The sequence below is a fragment of the Scyliorhinus torazame genome, chromosome 14, assembly GCF_047496885.1.
Source record: "Scyliorhinus torazame isolate Kashiwa2021f chromosome 14, sScyTor2.1, whole genome shotgun sequence".
NCBI classification, from domain to species: Eukaryota; Metazoa; Chordata; class Chondrichthyes; order Carcharhiniformes; family Scyliorhinidae; genus Scyliorhinus; species Scyliorhinus torazame.
Window position 1 is genome coordinate 24,686,909 of NC_092720.1, and position 12,857 is coordinate 24,699,765.

Consider the following 12,857-nt stretch of genomic DNA (forward strand, 5'->3'; position numbering starts at 1 on the left):
AGGTGTAAATGTTTCAAGGGTTTTTACTGTGAGACTAAGAGTACAAGAGTGGACGTTCTAGTCAGTTCAGTGATTTCTAATGGATTGTATTTTGGACGGATCAGAGCAATGCATTCTACGGAGAAGCACAGGATCATTGACAACTACTTCTGGATTTCTGCATTTGACTGTGCATTCACAGATTTAAGTAGTTGCTTCAGTTTCAGAGGAGTAATGATTGTGAATGCTGACTGCTCCCTCTTCATTCCCACTGCAAAACACAGGCATCATCTTCCTCCGTCAGTCACTGGGCACACGTCCTCATCAGCCTTCCTGACACGGTTGTGTGTGAATAGTCTGTGTACCTTCTCCCTTTAACATCAGTTTTGGTATCACTTAAAGAATCATGGAATTACAGGAGGAGGCCATTTGGCCAATCATGCCTGTGCTAGCTCATTGAGAGAGTTGTCCAATCAGTCCCAGTTTCTGTCAAGTATTTATCCAATTCCCTTTTAAAAGTTGTGATTGAAACTTTTCCAGCCACCTCTTCCGCCAGTGCATTCTGGATAATAATAACTCGATGCAACAAAAAGAAAATCCTCAGTTCATCTCTGGCATTCTTGTCAATTGCCATAAATCTGAAAACAGTTTCCCTTTATTTACTCAAACAAAATTGTGGAGAACTGATGCTAGGAAGCACGGAGTATCAAAAACTAACAAGAGCTTTATTTGACAAGGTATGTTCATGACGGGCTGCTTCTTCACTCTGGCAGTTTCCTACGCTAGTGACCGGTGACGTCACTTCAATTGACGACATGCAAATATTAATACACAGTGTTTACTGCAGCCACTAAAACGCAATATAAATACCTAACACTTCCTCCCCCTTTAAATCGAATGTTCCCAACAATTTCAAAGTGCAACATGAACAATAATCAAATAACAATAATCAATAATTCTAACAGTTTGAAGGTCGTTGCTCTCAGAATAGTTGACTTAGGACCTCTGGTGTCCGTTTCCTGGCACTAGTTGTAACCTTTGATGTTTTCATGTTTGTACGAAAGTCATCACTGGTTGTTCTGACTGGTGGCGACGTTGCAACTGGAGGTTGACTCGGTGCTTGATGTGAAGGTGCGGTGTTGTCTTCCTCAATGGTGTCTGTCGCTTCAAGTCAGGGCTTTGAACAGTTGAATCAGAATTTTCAGCCGGTTTCATTTCCGGCACATCGGTTGTCCTGCCAACAGTTGGTCTGCATGCCTCCTCCAGACGACACCATCTCTCGGCTGGACGGTATACTAGGCAGGTACAGTCTAGACAAGGATCGTGGCAAGAACCCATTTCTCTCCTGTGGAGTAATTCCTGGCCAACACTCCTTGTCCTTGGCGGAAGACACAATGTTTTGCTTTACTTCCCCCTTCCCCTCCCATTCTATCTATCCTTGTTGTTTCTGTTGAACAATTTATTTCATTTTCAGGTTTCAACAAGTCGAATGCCTGACATAGTTGTTTCGTCACATTGATAATACAGGAGAGATTTTAGTCATTGAATGAGCGGTATTCCTATACATCAGCAGGAATTGATTAAAGCATTTGATCAGCGAACCTTGCTCCCTGGTTTCTCTCAATGTGTATTTCATGGTTTGAACGAAAAGTTCTGCTAGTCCATTTGTAGCAGGGTGGTACGGCGCAAACCTAATATACCGAATACCATTCTCTTTAAAGAAATTTTTGAAGTCTTAGGAGACAAATTGAGGTCCATTATCACTTAGCAATTGCTCGGGGAATCCAAACCTACCAAAGACTTCTCCTAGCCTCTTGATCGTCTTTTCTGATTAAGTTGACTGCACCATGATGCTTTCTGGTCTTTTTGAATGAGCATCGACTGTTATTATGAACATATGTCCTTCCAAAGATCCTGCAAAGTTGATGTGCACCCATCACCAAGCCTCTCCCGGCCATTCGCGAGGATACAAGTGGTGTCAATGGTGGCAGGCTCCACACCTTCACATATGAGGAACACATTCCAGCCTTCTCTTCAATCTCCGCATGCAATCCAGGCCACCAGAAATAACTCCTCACTCCTTCTTTCATGTGCGCAGTTCCACAGTGGCCCTCGTGCAATTTGTTTGACAATCGTCCTCCCAATGGTGGCAGAATGATCGCTCTGAGCCCCGAAAGAAGACATCCTGACTGCACAGACAGCTCCAATCTTCTAGTGTAGTACGGTTTCATGTCAGGTTTTAGTTCTGAGTTCTTGCCTCGTAGTAACATGTCCAATACTTCGGAGAATATTGGATCACTCCGAGCTCACGTCTTCACTTGTCCTGAAGTGACAGGTGTATAGTCTACCTGTTCAAAGTAGAAGATACCTCCGTTCGAATCGTTTGACAAACTACTTGCTGACAAACCACTTGCTGATGGTAATCGTGAAAGTCCATCTGCAGTACAATGGAGACTTGATTGTCGACACTTGTTAGAGTAAGTATGTGCAGACTAAAGCAATGTCCATCGCTGCATTCTACTTACTGCAAGTGACAGAATTCCTGTGTGGTCCAAAATCTGTCGTTAATGGATGATGGTCCATCAACAGTGTGAACTTTCTTCGGTACAGGAATTGGAGGAATCTCTTTACTCCAAAGGTAATCCCTCAGGCTTTCCGTTTGATTTGCGCACAGTTAATTTTAGCTTTGCTCAATGTTCGAGATGCAAAGGCAATGGGTCTTCCTTCACCCGACAGCACAAAAGTCTAATGATTGTCATGAAAACCCATCAGGTTCACGAATGTTCTTTCGGGAAGGAAATCTGCCATCCTTACCTGTTCTGGCGAACCTGCAAAGTCTTCCTTACTAACATCTGGGGGCTTGTGCCAAAGTTGGGAGAGCTGTCTCACGGACTAGTTAAGCAACAGCCTGACCTAGTCATACTCACAGAATCATATCTTACAGACAATATGCCAGGCACCACTATCGCCATTCCTGGATATGTCCTGTCTCACCGGCAGGACGGACCCAGCGGAGGTGGTGGCACAGGGGTGTACAGTTGGGAGGCAGTTGCTCTGGGAGACAGAATAAGCGATTCCACAATGAACACATCAGACCTAAACTCTGTAGTCCTGTCACATCCACCCGTGAATGGTGGTGGACAATTAAACCAATCACTGGAGGAGGAGGCTCCACAAATATCCCCATCCTCAATGGTGGAGGAGCCCAGCACATATGTGCAAAAGACAAGGCTGAGGCATTCGCAACCATCTTCAGCCTGGAGTGCCGAGTGGATGATCCATCTTTGTCTCCTCCGGAGGTCCCCAACATCACAGATGTCAGTCTTCAGCCAATATGATTCACTCCACGTGATATCAAGAAATGGCTGAAGGCACTGGATACTGCAAAGGCTATGGGCCCTGACAATATCCCGGCAATAGTACTGAAGACGTGTGCTCCAGAACTGGCCGTACCCCTAGCCAAGCTATTCCAATACAGCCACAACATTGGCATCGAGCCGTCAATGTGGAAAATTGACCAGGTGTGTCCTGTATACAAGAAACAGAACAAATCCAACCCAGCCAATTATCACCCTATCAGTCTACTCTCCATCATCAGTAAAGTGATGGAAGGAGTCATCAACAGTGCTATTAAGCGGCACTTACTCAGCAATAACCTGCTCATTGACGCACAGTTTGGGTTCCACCAGGATCACTTAGCTCCTGACCTCATTACAGCCTTGGGTCAAACATGGACAAAATAGCTGAATGCCAGAGGTGAGGTGAGGGAGACTGCCCTTGACATCAAGGCAGCATTTGACTGATTATGGCTAAACTGGAGTTAATGGTTGGTTGGAGTCATACCTGACTCAACGGATGATGGTTGTGGTGGTTGGAGGTCAATCATCTCAGCTCCAGGACATCACTGCAGGAGTTCCTCAGGGTAGTGACCTAGGCCCCATCATCTTCAGCTGCTTCATCAGTGATCTCCCTTCCATCATAAGATCAGAAATGGGGATGTTCGCAGATGACTGCACAATGTTCAGCACCATTCGCGACTCCTCAGATAATGAAGCAGTCCATGTGGGCGGCACCGTAGCACTGTTGTTTCTTAGCGCCAGGCACCCGTTTTCCATTCCCTGTCATGAGTCACTGTCTGTGTGGAATCTGCACGTTCTGCCCGTGTCTGCGTGGGTTTCCTCTGGGTGCTCCAGTTTCCTCCCACAAGTCCCAAAAGACATGCTTGTTCGGTGAATTGGACATTCTGAATTCTCCCTCAGTGTACCCGAACAGGTGCCAGAGTGTGGTGACTGGGGGATTTTCACAGTAACTTCATGCAGTGTTAATGTGAGCCTACTTGTGACATTATATCCAAATGCAGCAAGACCTGGACAATATCCAGCCTTGGGCTGACAAGTGGCAAGTTACATTCGTGCCACAGAAGTGCCAGGCAATGACCATTTCCTACAGAGAGGATCTAACCACCACCCTTGACATTCAATGGCATTACCATCGCTGAATCCCCCACAATCAACATTCTGGGGGTTACCATTGAACAGAAAATGAACTGGACTCGCCATATTAATACTGTGGCTACTAGGGCAGGTCAAAGGCTAGGAATCCTAAGGTGAGTAACTCGCCTCCTGACTCTCCAAAGCCTGTCCACCATCTGCAAGGCACAAGTCAGGAGTGTAATGGAATATTTTCCACTTGCTTGGATGAGTGCAGCTCCAATAACACTAAAGAAGCTCGACACCATCCAGGCCAAAGCAACCTGCTTGATTGCTCCTCTTTCCACAAACATTCTAACCCTCCACCACCAACAAACAGTGGCAGCCGTACATATCATCCACAAGATGCACTGCAGCAACTCACCAAAGTTCCTTAGGTAGCACCTTCCAAACCCACGATCACTGCCATCTAGAGGGACAAGAGCAGCAGATACCTGGGACCCCCACCACCTGGAGGTTCCCCTCCAAGTCACTCACCAACCCGACTTGGAAATATATCCCAGCTCCTTCACTGTCACTGGGGCAACATTTTGGAACTCCCTCCCTAACAGCACTGTGGGTGCACCTACACCTGAAGAACTGCAGCGGTTCAAGAGGGCGACTCACTGCCACCTTCTGAAGGGCAACTAGGGATGGGCAATCAATGCCGGCCTAACCAGCGACGCCCACATCCCATAAATGAATTTTTTTAAAAGTGTTTTTGTATTGATCCAACCACTTCCACTTCTTGTTTTGGCACAACAGGTTATGCAATTGTAATAATCTTCTGACACCATATCCTTTTATTTACATAACAGACAAGGCTGCTGCAGCAGCTTACAGTGCAAAAGTCCAAACCCTGCACAATACTGACTGGGGGTGAAACAGCGGGTTTTAAACTCCCGCTGCTTGTTTCCCATGGGGTGAGCCTCCGCCCACTCAATAGGGAAGTTCATATTCCACGAAGCCCACGGAGAGATCTACTGATGATCCGACGTGTCCTTCGAGGCCACCATAACATCCCTCCCCCCCCCCCCTCAAGTCCCTTGCTAATAGGCTTAGTCTCGTACAAAGCCATCGTCCCATCAACAGTTCGGCTGGGGAAATTACTGCGATTGTGCGAGCCGTGGTGCTGAAGTCGAATAAAAATCTGTCAATTTGGCTTATTGTTTCTTCACGCCAGTTTTAAAAGTCGGCACCGCCCGTTCCGCCAACCCATTTGACGACGGGTAATAAGGTGTTATTCTGATGTGTCCGAGGCCATCGGATGGCATGGAGTTTTGGAACTCACTACACGTGAAGGCAGTGCCATCTTCGGAAACCAGGACTTCTGATATTCCATGTGCGTAGAAACTCTGTCATAATTTATCGATTGTAGCCTGAGATTGTAGCTCATGCGATGAATCTAAAACCATTTGGAGTACTAGGATCAAAAACATGGAACCCGGTAAAGGCTTCGTGCACCCATGGCCTGCCAGGCCACTCCCATGGATGTAATGAGGCTGAGGGAGGGAGGTTTTGATTCTCCTGGCATAGATTGCACCGTCTCACCAAGTCCATGATGTCTGAGTCAAGGCCAGGCCACCAGATGTAGCTCCTGGTGAGCATTTTCGATACTCCAGGGTGGCCATTATGGTTTTCAGACGTCGCCTTGGGCAAGGGACAACTACTCGGGACCTCCCAGAGAACACAGAACATACAGTGCAGAAGGAGGCCATTCAGCCCATCGAGTCTGCACCGACCCACTTAAACCCTCACTTCCACCCTATCCCCGTAATCCAATAACCCCTCCTAACCTTTTTGGTCACTGAGGGCAATTTATCATGGCCAATCCACCTAACCTGCACGTCTTTGGACTGTGGGAGGAAACCGGAGCACCCGGAGGAAACCCACGGAGACACAGGGAGAACGTGCAGACTCCGCACAAACTGTGACCCAGCAGGGAATTGGACCTGGGACCCTGGCGCTGTGAAGCCACAGTGCTATCTTGTGCTACCGTACTGTCCTCCACAATGAGCACGTCTTGAGTCAGATAGGGTTTCATTTCTTCTGTCTTCGGAATCCACGGTTTAGGATGATGTACTTGAGTTTAGGCAGAGTTTGATCTTTTTGCGTCCAGGCCTTAATTTGCCTTACAAACACCGGCAAAATCGTAAAGAAATCTAATTCACCGCTACCTCTTCCAATGCTAGTAAAGGAGCCTTGCTTGTGGGCAGAGGACTCAAGGCATTGGCGTTAAATATCTGGGTTCCGTAGAGGTGCTTTGGTAGGTATTCAGAAGCTGCAAGTAACAGGGCCAACGCTGCATCCGGGTGGAGGCTACAGGGGGAATTGGCTTATCCTCTTTTAAAAGTCCCAATATGGGCTTGTGGTCATTTCTATTATGAAACGGCTACAGCAGACATATTGGTAGAACTATTTTTACATCAAACAGAACCTCTAAGACTTCTTTCTCAATTTGAGAATACCTGTACTCAGCATCCAAAAAGGCCCTTTTGCAATAGGTCTTTCTGTTCCATATTTCCAGCGGTGTGAAAGTGCCGCCCCAATCCCGGAAAGAGAAGTGACACATGTCAAAATGAGTTCCTCCTTCGGCTCAAAATAGGTTGGGTGACAGAAATTGGTGTTTAACTTTATTGAAAGTCTCCACCTGTGGTGCCTCCCATGACCATCTTTGGTACTTCTGTATTGGAGTATGCAAGGGGGCCAAATTCAGGATTTTATTTCCCGTGATAATTTACTAATGCCAGGAAGGATTTTAACTTTGCGGTGTTTCTTGGGAGTTGGTGCTTCCTTGATGGCCTTTGCTTTGTCCTCTACCAGATGTAAACCTCTCTTAATCCACCCGCTAGCCCAAGTAGATCTCTTCATTTGATTGAAAAACACGTTTTTCCCTCTTCAGGCGTACCCCAGCTCTCAAGAAACCCCGAAAGACCTCTCCCAGGTGCTCTCGTTCTGAAGTCCACGTGACCAGGATGCGCATCCAAGTACACCACCACTTAGGGTAACAATTGGAGTATGTTCTCCATGATCTGTTGGAATATGGCGCAAGCTCATGAGGCCCTGAAAGGCAAGCGAGTATCCTCATTTGGGCCCTTGCGCGTGTTGATTGTAACATTCTTCCAGGAAGGCTCGTCTAATTTAAGTTGTGGACGTGGCTCATATGAAGCTTTGCAAACATCTGGCCACCTGCTAACTTTGTCTCCAGCTCTTCAATTCAAGGCATCTAGCTTGGAAACCTGATCGTTTATGATCTCCAGGGAGGCGAACCGTTTCAGGACAGCTCATCAAAGGGTCCCACCATTTTCATCCTAATCAAGGTTCCCCGCACACTCTGCAACGTGTTTTCAACAGCTACCTTGCATTTCCTGGTTGAACAAGACAACAACCCGTGCTTGTTCCTACGTGGGTTTCCTCCCACAGTCCAAAGCTGTGTAGGTTAGGTGAATTGGCCATGTCAAAATTGCCCCTTAGTGTCCAAAAAAGGTTGGGAGGGGTTACCGGGTTACGGGGATAGAGTGGAGATTTGGACTTAGGTAGGGTGCTCTTTCCAAGGGCAATGCAGATTCGATGGGCCGAATGGCCTCCTTCTACACTGTAAATCCTATGATTCAGCTCTTTTTTTTAAAACTGTATAATTGCTCTGTGGAGGATCGCTGGTCACATCCACCTCACCCATTATGTCCAGAGCACATGCAAGAGCTTTTCTTCTAAGCCTTCTTTCCCAACTTTTGTTACTTAGGTTTTTCCCCCTGGATGGCGAGCAAGCGCCGCTCAAATTCCTCGTCGCCATTTCTTGTGTTGTGTACTGTGGAGAACTGACACCAGGAAGCACAAAGGGCAAAAAAACTAACAGAGCGTAATTTACAAGGTGTGTTCCCTATGGACTGCTTCTTCACTCCGGCGGTTTCCCCGCACCAGCGACCTGTGACGTCACTTCTAGTAACGACATGCATATATTAATATACAGTGCTCACTGCAGCTACCAAGACTCAATGTAAGTACTTATCAAAAACCATTCATGATACTGCACACCTCAACTGAATGTTCCCTTAACCTTTTCTGTGCTAAGGAAAAGAAATTCAGTGACTCTAGATTCTCCATGTGAGTAAAATGCATTTTTAACTTTATTTAATGAAAAGATGCACACAGAAAAAATCTTATGCAATGAGATGGCTCAGGAGAACGTCAGTCTGTCACACCCATTCCCGCTATTTGAATTATCCGAATAGTTTATTTAAATAAATGCGCTTGTACCTGCACATTCCCACAAACACATGATTCTACAGAAACTCACACATGGTAACCACCATCCAAAAGCGACTTTGCCCTCTCCTTAATTGTCCCTCCCGTCCACCTTGACTTATTCTTTCGCTTTAAAAAGTGTTTATAAAAGCCTCGTCTAAATTTTTATTCCTGCATTTCTACGTTCTTTCTATCATCATTTTCTCTCCTCTCCTTTGTTGGCTTTTGCATTTAAAAAAATATATATTTCTTTATTCTCCTCCTTTTTCACATTTTCTCCCCAATTTACACCCACCAACAATAAACAATGATCAGTAACGAATGTAATGTCAATCCCCTTATCAATCACAACGATCCCATCCTCCCACCAAACCCAAAACATTAGCCCGCATGGTCACATAAACAAATGACAAAAAGGAATCAGGAATCACCTATAGTCACCATAAACACCCATTGCTTCCCCCCCACAGCCCTCCCAACCACCCCCCCCCCAACTAATGTTCGATGTTATCCAGTTCATGAAAGTACATAATGAATAATGCCCATGAATTGTAGAGCCCCTCCATCCTTCCCCTCAGTTCAAACTTAACCTTCTCAAGAGTCAGGAATTCCAACAGGTCCCCCCCGCCACACCAGGGCACAGGGTGGTGAGGTTGCTCTCCAACCTATCAGGATCCGCCTTCGGGCGATCAACGAGGCGAAGGCTACATCTGCCTCCGCACTCGTTTCCAACCCTGCCTGGTCCGACACCTCGAATATGGCCTCCCGGGGGCCCGAGTCCAGTTTCACGTGCACCACTTTAGAAATTATCCTAAAAACCTCCTTCCAGTAATCCTCTAGCTTGGGACAGGACCGAAACATATGAACGTGGTTAGCGGGGCCCCCCCCGGCAACGTTCACACACATCTTCTACTCCTTCAAAGAATCAGCTCATCCTCGCTCTCGTGAGGTGTGCTCTGTATACCACCTTCAGCTGTATCAGCCCCAACCTCGCGCACGAGGTGGAGGCATTCACTCTCCGGAGCACCTCACACCAGAACCCCTCCTCCATATCCTCTCCAAACTCTTCCTCCAACTTTGCTTTGATCCCTTCCAGCGGTGCCCTCTCCTCCTCCAAAGTAGCTCCGTAGACTGCTGGCACAACCCCCTTCTCCAGTCCCCCTGTCGTTGGCACCTCCTCCAGCAATGTGGAGGCCGGCTCCTCCGGGACGTTCTGTATCTCCTTTCTAGCAAAATCTCGAACCTGCATATATCTAAACATTTCCCCCTGCTCCAGCCCATACTTCACTTCCAGCTCCTTCAATCCTGCAAACCGACCCCTAAGAAACAAATCCTTTAGTGTCTTTAATCCCCTTCTCCTCCCATTTCCGAAAATTTCCATCCCACTTTCCTGGCTCAAATCTGTGGTTCCCCCGAATTGGCATTTCCCTTGACCCTGCCCCCAGCCCGAAGTGCTGGCAGAACTGCCTCCAAATTCTCAATGAAGCTATTATTACCGGACTCCTTGAGTACTTTCCCGGGGCTATCGGGAGCGGGGCCGTTGCTAGTGCTTTCAATCCAGACCCCCTGTCTTAACCTAGACCTAATTTTCCTTTCTCCACTCGGTCAAGACAGGTCGCCTTTGGCCATCCCCGTGTGGAACACACCTAGGGTCTTGCTTAATCGTTGAGTGTTCGACCCTTTACATTGAACATGTACTTCTGACATTTCAAATTTGACTGTAGAAAGCGTAAAAGTCACTTCCTTACTTTCTGAACATATGGTACTATTTAAGACCAATCCTGTGAAACTGCAGCTACTGTGAAAAGAGCAAAAGACAGCTGACTGAAAGTTCAACAAATGTCACGATAGTTCCTCACACTAGTCATACAAAGATTCCTCTTTCCCGGAAAGTGGGGGACTATTGGGGGCATGTGAATTTATCTTGTGACGCATCATATTCCTGTGGCATCTCAAATAACCAATGTTGTGCAATAACCGATTCCTTGAAGGCAAACACGGTCGCAAGGTTGGGTAAAATATCCCACCGTATTCAGAAAAGATGAATGGCCAGTATTATCATGCCATTGGATGGCAGAAGCATGTTGGCCGAGATACTGCAAAGGACTGCCAGCTCCGCTTGGAATAGTCACATAGAGTCTGCTCTGTCCTCCAGAAAGAGCAGGATGGAGCTGATCATCGGAAATGTGGCAATGCAATAATGCAATATGCCCTAGGTAAGGTAAAATTGCCATAGTCCCAGGTGACCATAGGCTGCTTTCCTCTTTGAGGGGGAGAGCTGACTGGTGGCGATTTAACCTGCGGTCACCACATCTCAGGCGAGGGGCACAGTTGAGAATGTTCTCATGAATGATCTCAGCCGATACAGGAATTGAACAGACGATGCTGGCCTCGCCCTGCACCACGGACCAGCTGTCTAGCCAATTGAGCTAAACCGGACCTCGGTAGGTCCTAAGTACCACAGTGAAATGCCAATTTAGTTAATGGTACTCGTGTTCACAGAGGGGCTTGAACCTATAGCGTTCTGATTCAGAGACCAAAGTCCCACCCATTGCCGAAAGCCACACTCGCGGAATCTCAACTGAATACACTCACAAGCAGCTGGTGAGGGTCATGTTTGTGACTGAAACAGGCTTTAACTGAGCCACTGCATTATCCCTGCTTCTGTGCTTCCTGGTTAAAGGGAATACAGGCAGGAGAATGCATCAAATCTGTCAAAGGAATAGTTTCAAGTGAAAGGGTCAGAATGATTGAAATGTATGTTGATTCCTGCAGCTTCAACAAGTCAGTACAGAGCTGGAAAGGAGACCTGGGAAGGCTACCCCGGAAAGTCTTAGAATCGAACCTGAAGGGCCTCCAATTTCATCTAAGGGAGGAATTCTTTCCCGTCCTTGGGAAAGAAGAGGCCAACCGCTCCGAATAAACAGGAGTGAACGGGAAGGCCGAGGAAGTGCGCAGCAGGAGTGAGATCCCTCCAGCCTGGAGACACAATCCTCTAAGAGGATCCAGGGCCACCTTTGGAGGGAGAGAAAATGGCAAAGCACTGTCAGGTGCCAAACCCCACACCCAGCATTACCCTACATACCCCTACTCAGACCAGCATACATCATTCTATCCAGATACCTTTGCACATCCCATTTGACCAGCCAACACTTAGATCTCTGTCGTATCCCATTCCCATGTCTCACAGTCATCCTCTGCAAATGTGGTCTTTCTCTATTGTCCGTGCCATCTACTTCTCACACTTCCAACACTCTGGTTTCTGACCTTACTGGAGAAGAGAGTGCAGAGGTCCAGGGGGGAGCCAAGAACCAAGGACAGGAGGGGCTCCAGTCCCAAGTCGCAAATGTCACAATGAATAGGAAACATTCATTCTGACTAGTTCCGCTCAGTTCTATAACATATGGGCCTGCCAACTAATGAGTTATTTTCACTTTAAATTACATAGTCAAACACCAACGTAACTTCCGTAAACGCATTGAACTAGTGCAGAAACAGCAGCATTTTTTCATTTATAATCTATGACACGGCCTTTATCAGGTTATTCTTAAGCTTTCTCTTTTACAGAGAAATGTGCCCCAGCCTCTCCAGCCTGATAATTACACCCTCCCACTCACATGTTGAGCCACAGCGATCACCTGCCACTGCAGTTTGTTACAATGCACCAACCTCCATCGCCTGTCCTACCATTGAGGATTCTTTCCACCGCTCATCATTTAGCACCCCTCCCAACCTTGCTGCCATGGGTGGACACTGCCGATCAATTACACCAGCTCAGTCAAACTACAGCAACGAGTGTTTGATTGAAAAAAGATTCTGCGAATCAACAAAAGTCCAACAATCATCACGACATTCCTCTGCGACATATAAGAGTTCAGGAGCAACTCCATCAGCAATGCATCCGCCCGATTCGCAGGCAGGATCATCGAACATACGCTACTATCTTCCTCGGTGCCAGCTGCACAAACAATGAGGCAAAATCCCCAGCGAAATTAATTTCCATGGAAAGCACAATACGCCTGAAAGGTCAAAAAGGTATCTCTCCTTTTCCGCCCCACCCTCTCCCCCACAGGTCCTGTTTTCCGTATCCCTCAAAGGCCAGGATTTCAGGAGAAGAAAATGCTTCAAACACACACTAAAGCTCTCCTAGAACCACGGCTGCAC

At 47.0% G+C, this 12,857-nt stretch overlaps 1 protein-coding gene across 3 annotated transcripts in view; it reads right to left on the bottom strand.

Moving 5' to 3' along the window:
* The window catches only part of LOC140389583 (mediator of RNA polymerase II transcription subunit 12-like protein), a 731,598-nt gene that overhangs the window by 360,753 nt on the left and 357,988 nt on the right, over nucleotides 1–12,857 (bottom strand). The window lies entirely within an intron of this gene.